This window comes from Mytilus californianus, unplaced genomic scaffold (assembly GCF_021869535.1).
Source record: "Mytilus californianus isolate M0D057914Y unplaced genomic scaffold, xbMytCali1.0.p SCAF_12, whole genome shotgun sequence".
Classification (NCBI taxonomy): domain Eukaryota; kingdom Metazoa; phylum Mollusca; class Bivalvia; order Mytilida; family Mytilidae; genus Mytilus; species Mytilus californianus.
Window position 1 is genome coordinate 19,666,363 of NW_026262604.1, and position 8,056 is coordinate 19,674,418.

Below are 8,056 nucleotides of genomic sequence, written 5' to 3' on the forward strand. Positions count from 1 at the left end.
TTTTTTTTTTTGGTTTTGTTTTGTTTTGTTTTTTTTTTTGGTACCGTATCTTAACAAATACAAATTCTATTATTATGACTTGACCTGTTACGAGATGTTTAAATTTCTTAAAATAATTAAAGAAGAGGGGGTTTATCATCTTAATTTTTCAATGTAATTTTGTAAAGGTTGGGCATGCAATAAAAGTGCGGCTGTAACAAAAAACTGTTAAACTATAGAACTGTTAAGTTTTCAACTATAAAGACTTAAAAGAATTATTGTAGGCCGCTATGCTTGATCTAAAGACATTTGAAAACAAACAGACCTTTAACACTTATTAATTAAGTCAACACAGAATAAAACTGTTTTTTGTCTTTTATCGACTGATTTTCCATCTTTCTTTTTTTTTTAACGCATATCAATATAAGTTCTCATTCAGCATTATAGATTAAAAAGGATAGGTCAATATAACCGACACCACAAAAAAACAACAACCAACTCCTTCGAGAAAAAGCACGTACAAAGACCAACAGCAAAGAACATCGAACATTAACCTTCTAATAACACTTACTTTTTATACGGTTTCATCCCATATGGCTTGCATAGAATATCTTTATAATAACAAATTTATTCTCCAGGGGACAGTATTTCCAGTGGTGACCATACAAAGTTTGTCAACAATGGAATGAAGTTTAGTACTTACGACAGAGATAATGATAATGATGATACAAGCAACTGCGCAGAAAAATACAAAGGAGCTTGGTGGTTCAATAATTGTTATGTGTCACATTTAAATGGAGAGTACAACCAAAGCTTAAAACATCCATTTGGAATACAGTGGACAACATTCACAGGAACACTAAGTTCCAGTGTCATGGAAATCAGGAGGACTGGATCGAATTAAACAAAAATACACAAATATATGTACTATACTATTTTTAATTAATTATTGAGTGTATATGTGAGCCAAGATTTGTTCCTGTGAAAAAAGTTCCAGTGGAACTTGTATCACAGGAAATATATTCTAGGAGAACTTTTTTCACAGATAATTTCTATATAATTTGTTCCATCTCTATAAAATAAGTTCCACACTTTACCTAGTGAAATAAGTATCGGTTTGGTGAAATTTGTTCCTTACCTAGTGAAATAAGTTCCGGGTTTATGAGATTTGTTCATTACCTGGTGAAATAAGTTCCTTGTCTGTGAAATATGTTCCACTTGTTAAACAAGTTATCTTATATACTGAGCATTTGTCATCAGTGAGTTTAAAGTTATCATTCAAGTGCATTATAAAAATAAGTATTATATTAATAATATAATAGATAAAAAGTGTAAATCATCCAGTTTGGATCCTATGGAGTATAGCAAATGTTTAATTATATACTCTGTAAAAAATATCTAAATGACACTTTTGAACCAGAAAAGATTAGAATAAGAAAAATCATTCAGAAAAAAAGTATAGTTTAAGAGGATCATATGTACTAATTTGAAAAGGACAAAGTGACTTGATCATTTATAAATATCAAAAGACATGTAGAAAAAAAAGACACACTCTTTTGAAACTGTGCCATGTCCTAAGTACATGTATGACTAGAACACGGGGCCATGACAGTTAACAAGAACCAAGGAGGAATACCGCATAAAACATAAATACAAATTATGACACATTACCATCGCTTTTATTTCTTATCTTCATCTTATAGTTACAGTCATGCCTTCAATTGCAAATGTATCCCATGCAATAAAATTGAGAATGGAAATGGGGAATGTGTCAAAGAGACAACAACCCGACCATAGAACAGACAACAGCAGAAGGTCACCAACAGGTCTTCAATGCAGCGAGAAATTCCCGCACCCTGAGGCGTCCTTCAGCTGGCCCCTAAACAAATATATATACTAGTTCAGTGATAATGAACGCCATACTAAACTCCAAATTGTACACAAGAAACTAAAATTAAAAATAATACAAGACTAACAAAGGCTAGAGGCTCCTGACTTGGGACAGGCGCAAAAATGCGGCGGGGTTAAACATGTTTATGAGATCTCAACCCTCCCCCTATACCTCTAGCCAATGTAGAAAAGTAAACGCATAACAATTCGCACATTAAAATTCAGTTCAAGAGAAGTCCGAGTCTGATGTCAGAAGATGTAACCAAAGAAAATAAACAAAATGACAATAATACATAAATAACAACAGACTACTAGCAGTTAACTGACATGCCAGCTCCAGACTTCAATTAAACTGATTGAAAGATTATGTCTTCATCATATGAATATCAGGCACAATCCTTCCCGTTAGGTGTTTAGTATCATACCATCATAACATATATGAGAAGAACATAACCCGTGTCATGCCAACAACTGGTTTTTAAATAAATGTGTTTAGTGCCGATGCAAAGACCCTACAAGTGAATCAATATTAACGCCAAAATATTCAATCTTTAATGAAAGTACACTCAGTACAGCATTTAGCTTGCATTATAATTTAAGTGTAACAAGAAAATGTTTAGGTGTGCAATAATGATTGAGCGGAACTTATTCATTTGTTTCTATGAAATATTTACATGTTCGTTTAAAACTAATGTCACAGGAACTTATTTAAAACTTTTTAATATTAATTGAAACAAAATTCATGGAGCTATGATTTTTGTTCCGGAACTTATTTCACATTTGGCCAAAAAATTAGTCCCGGAACAAATTTTACAGTGCTGGAACATATTTGCTGTGATATAAATTCTGGTGGAACATATTTCCTATGAAATTTGTTCTGGCGGAACAAATGTCACACCGGAACAAATTTTTTGTTACATATACAGGTTTACATAATGTCTATGTTTTAATCGTTAACTGTAATTGTACCGTAGGTCATTGTTTTTTGTTGTTTAATCAAGACGATAGTAAAATACTGATAGTGTAAGAAATATCTGCTTACCCATCCAGAGCACCTGAGATCAACCCCAGTTTTTGGTGGTGTTCGTGTTGCTTTAGTTTTCTATGTTGTGTTTTATGTACTGTTGTTTGTCTGTTTGTCTGTTTGTCTTTTTCTTTTTTAGCCGTCTGTTTGTCTGTTTGTCTTTTTCTTTTTTAACCATGGCGTTGTCAGTTTGTTTTCGACTTATAAGTTTGAATGTCCCTTTGGTATCTCTCGCCTCTATCTCTCATATTCACCACAATACTATGTGAACCTAATGATAGTTAGAAAGATAGCCTTTCTTACCATTTCATTGTATCTTAATTTGATGGTTTTAATCCTTAAAAAAACCTTTTAATTATCCTTTTATGTTTTTCAAAATTTGACAGCTTCCTCAAACCTGATTGACTAACATCAGGGCTTTACAATTAAAAATCACATTTAGGTAATCTAGAAGTGAACTTAAACTGTACTCGTCATATTATGAAAATCCGCGGCATACGACTGCGAGATAGAATTGATTAAGTATGTCTATTTTTAGTCAGGATATAAATTAGATGGATTGTTTTCACTGCATTTAGTAGCTTTCTGTCTAAACCCTCCTTTCTTACTATGGGACTTCAACCATGAGCAGTTGGATGGTTTAGGGTTATCCTTCTAGAGAACCAAATTTTAACTTGTCCTTAATCTTATTGGGGTGCATGTTTGACACTTTTTATCTTATAAGTTTCTAAAGAAATTGTGTCCAGACATTATAATGGTATGTCTGTCCATAGTAAATTATCCTTCATTTTATTGCACCTACCGCAATAGCCTGCATGGCTATGTAGTGGTTTCCATGTCCGTCTACCTGTTTTTTTCATTTCCTTAGCTTGAAAATTTTTACCCGTTAACAAATTTTAGTAACCCCATTTCCCTTTTTATCACATGTTACAGTCTTGGGCGAGACAAATAATGTTTTGAATTACGATTTTTTTTTTTTGTTAAGTTGCGATACGCTGTGAATTGACAGTCCGGCATGTTCAGCGTTAAAGTTTTAAGTTTTAATGTATAGAGTAGTAAATTTGTGAAAATGTAAACCTACCCAAAAAAGTATTTTTTTTGTGTAGCGACATATTGTGAGACTTACGAGTATATAGTAAGTAAATTCATTACTATTATATTTGTGCGTGTGCAACTGTTGTTGTGAACGTTTTGTATATATTTGATTTTAATTTGGATTCATTTCTGTTGCATATTATTTCGTTCACATTTTACAGACACAGCTTTCTGAGTGTGGCCTAACGCTTGAAGAAGGAAAAATCTTAATCTGATGGTAATAACGGCGAGTACATCTTGAAATCATTTTTCTTTCCGAATTATACCACAACCACCTCAAAAAGAAAAAAAGTACATAGGGAGGATTATAAACAACAGTCTGCATGCTTCAACTATATTGATTGATTTCATCTGATATTTGTTTTTGATTCGATTTCATTTTCGTTAAAACCCGTAAAAAAAACCTTGATTTTGAATGAAGAAAGGGATTGTCAAACTGAAAAAAAAAAATTCTTTAGGGTTTGACTGCTATTGAGCCTAAATATCATGAACACGGTAAAAACTGAAACTCCCTGTTGTATTTCGATTTTGCTGGCATTTCAACACTGTCATGCAGCATGTGTTTTATAGACGAGACACATACTAACAATCGGCTTTTTTGAATTAGAGAGGTGATCTAGTGATCACAGTTCCCCCCGCACAACTGAGTGAAAATGATTTTGCTTCAGTAACAGCAGTGAAATTTTATAAGATGTTGTAATAATTTTTCAATAGTTAAAAATAAAGAACTTAATAATTTCATATAACTGTTTTTATATCACATTACTTACAAAACATTTACAAAAGATATGATGAAAAAAACAATGAATTTTTTTTTTCAACAATCGAGAACCATAACTCTGGAACAATAAAAGTGAAGACGACGAACATCGAATTTACATCATAAAGCCCCGGTCACACCTTACCGGATAGCGCGAACGGACGCCGAACGGATAACTTTTTTTTCAATCCGTTCATGTCCGTTAGACGTCCGTTCTTATCCGTTAGACGTCCGTACATATCCGTTTCATGTCCGTTCAGCGTCCGTTTTATCCGTCGACGTCCGTTCTGTATGGTGGAAAATTTTGAGCATGTTCAAAACTTTGAACGGACGTCCAACGGGTGACGTGTCCGTTGAACGTCCAGTAGGCGTCCGTTTTTTACGGTACTCGTCCTTTCCGTTTCCGTTTTGTATCCGTTACTTGTGCTTTATACATCCGTTGGAGGTCCGGTAGACCAATTCACCAACGGACTTCTACCGGACGTATAACGGATAAAACGGATGTAAAACGGAGATGAACGTAAGTAAAACGGATAAAACGGATACCGTACCGAATGCAAAACGGATAAATGCCAATTGAAAATTTCGCGACAGAAATGCCAATAATTGGTATGTCAGATTTCTTGAGTGTCATGAATGTTTATTATTCATGATGGATCTTGGAGTAAGAGCACGTCTTCACTATCAAGCAGCTCTTTTTCAGGTCAGACTGAACTTAAATGTTGCAAATAAACCTAATAGCTGTCGAAAGGAGAAGAATGAGAAGACAATTTGTTTTTCAACTTCCTTTTCCACCCTACCCTTTGGCGGCACTTTGAAGAATAAACTAAAACCAGTTACACGGAAACTTTTTATTTATTTTAAGGTCACGTGTATGTGATTTACATGTATTATTATTGCCGCCTTTAATTTTCCGCTTAACTTGTTCACCCGTTTTATCCGGTAAGCTTCCGTTAGGTGTCCGTTTTATGCGGTACTCGTCCGTTGGATGTACGTTCCACATCCGTTCTGTCCGGTACTTTTCCGTTTCTCAGACGTTGCATATCCTGTGTGTGTCCATTAGGCAGTCGTTACGCGTTCGTTTTATTTTGTCAGTACACCAACGGACTCCCAACGGATACAAATTTTGTCAACGGAAAACTTTTTTTTTCATACGTTCGGCGTCCGTTCGAGCTATCCGGTAAAGTGTGACCACAGCTTAATGTAACCTATGTTTAGTGAAACAAAACATTGCATTAAAATTTTAATCTATTTGCCAAAAAGGTTTTCTATAGCTATTTATCATGTAGAAAAAATTTCCAATAATCGAGTTAATGCACCCAAAACTCTGGAATGGTTTAAATATTAACACAGAAAATCGAACTTTTCTTGTCTTTGTGGTCCAAAACATTCCTAAAAAGAGGGTTTCTCCATTAATTTTTCGGAAACCAAAGGTGTGACTGTCCAACCGGGTATGAAAAAAAAGTGAAGAAAATCGGAAACAGAAAAACTGCCTTCTACAGATGAAAAACAATAAGTAAATATTGATTTAGCAAAGTATTGTTTCGAATGATTATTGTAGTTGGCTTAGCGTCCAGATGCAAATATTCAATATATATTGAGGACGATAACGACTTAAAATTTAGGATTTGCAAAGGAGGTCACTCTAGATGGAGCCGGTAATTTTTACAACAAAACAAACACTTAAAATAAATAGAGGTAAAAATTGTGCACAGGTCACATACAATACAAACTCTTTTAAGAATTGTTGCAATGTTATGTCAGGTATTGAGAGCAGGGTACTTCCAAAACTTAAAGTCTCCATTCTGACCAGACGTGGTTCTGCATTTATACATCCAACCTAGTCAAAAGCACTATCATAGTCAGTATAGTGGTCATTGACATAATTTGCAACATGTGGTTGATCACTGCCGCAAGACTGCTTTTGTTCATACTAAATTGTGATCTGACCATCAATATTTTCGAAGGGTAAATCCCACTTAAACATCGATTGCCTAACACCATAATTGTTTTGCTAAGGCTGTCAATCGCATTTACGTCATGATTGTTTACCAACTGTTTTCCGATTTGTACAAATCCAGCCATGAATTTATCCATCAAGATCCAAAATTTGTAAGAAATTCTCTAATATATGTATTGATAACCCACTGTTTCGAACGGAAACACAGATAAATCTACATAGTTATTACGCTTATTTCAAGTACCTTTGAAATTGTGCGTTGGATATAGATTAACTCTTGCGTATACCGTTCTTGTAAAAACGCTTTTGGAAAGAACAAGCGCAGGTGGCACAGGTACATACTCATTGTCTTGCAACACAAAACCACTAAAACATTGTGGAATTCTATGTGAGTTAATGAATCAAGCTCAACCATCCGAGAACTCGCAGCGTATGTTTTCATTACTATTGATCACATTAAGTTTGGTTGAATTACTTGCAAACTTTTTTATGTTTGTTCAAGTATTGTAATTAAGAATTGCCACCTGAAGAGAATGCATAGTTGGGGTTTCAGTAAGTAAACAATATACGATTGTATTGGACAATGAATATCGTCATTTGGTTCAGTCAAGCAGTCGGAAAACAACCCCTTAAAACAAGATTTGCTGCTTTTTAAAGACAATAATGGGACTAATATTAAAGCAAGCCATTCTGACATTGAGTTACTTTCTTAAATATTTAAATCGAAAAAAGGAAACTCAACATAAGATTTAACATGAATTTCTGTGTTAGTCTTAACATCTAGTGCAGAAAAATTGGTACCTTTTATGTTATTAAAAGAATTTGTCTATTATTTTAGGTAATTTTTGATTGTATAGCTCTTCAACTGTTTCGGATTTATACATCCTTGGCTGCTTTCAAATATTCGGCTTTGAGCGTTCCTGATGAAGGTAAATCCAGGCCACCGTTTCACAAATTCTTCTTAACTTACGATCATTGTATCATTTGACGATACGTTTACGTGTGGTTCTACGTTCCCGTCACGTGTGTTTCACAAAGGTATCGTTAAGGACTACTAAGTTGATCGCAAGTTACGCACTGTATATCATCGTAAGTGTATCGTAAAACGGAACTCTCTAAACAGATAACAGTTGCTTTATGCGTCTTGTGTTATTACTACATGTACGTCTATATTTTATAGTCACATGCGTTTTATTATTGTATTTATGATGTTGTTTTTGTGTAATTCGTGTCTTTTTGATAGAGTTAAGCCATATTCAATTAATATTTTATAGTGCGTCTTTTCGTGTTGTAATGTTATACATTTACTTCTTTTTCACGGGTGTCATTCGGTATATCGAGAAAAAAG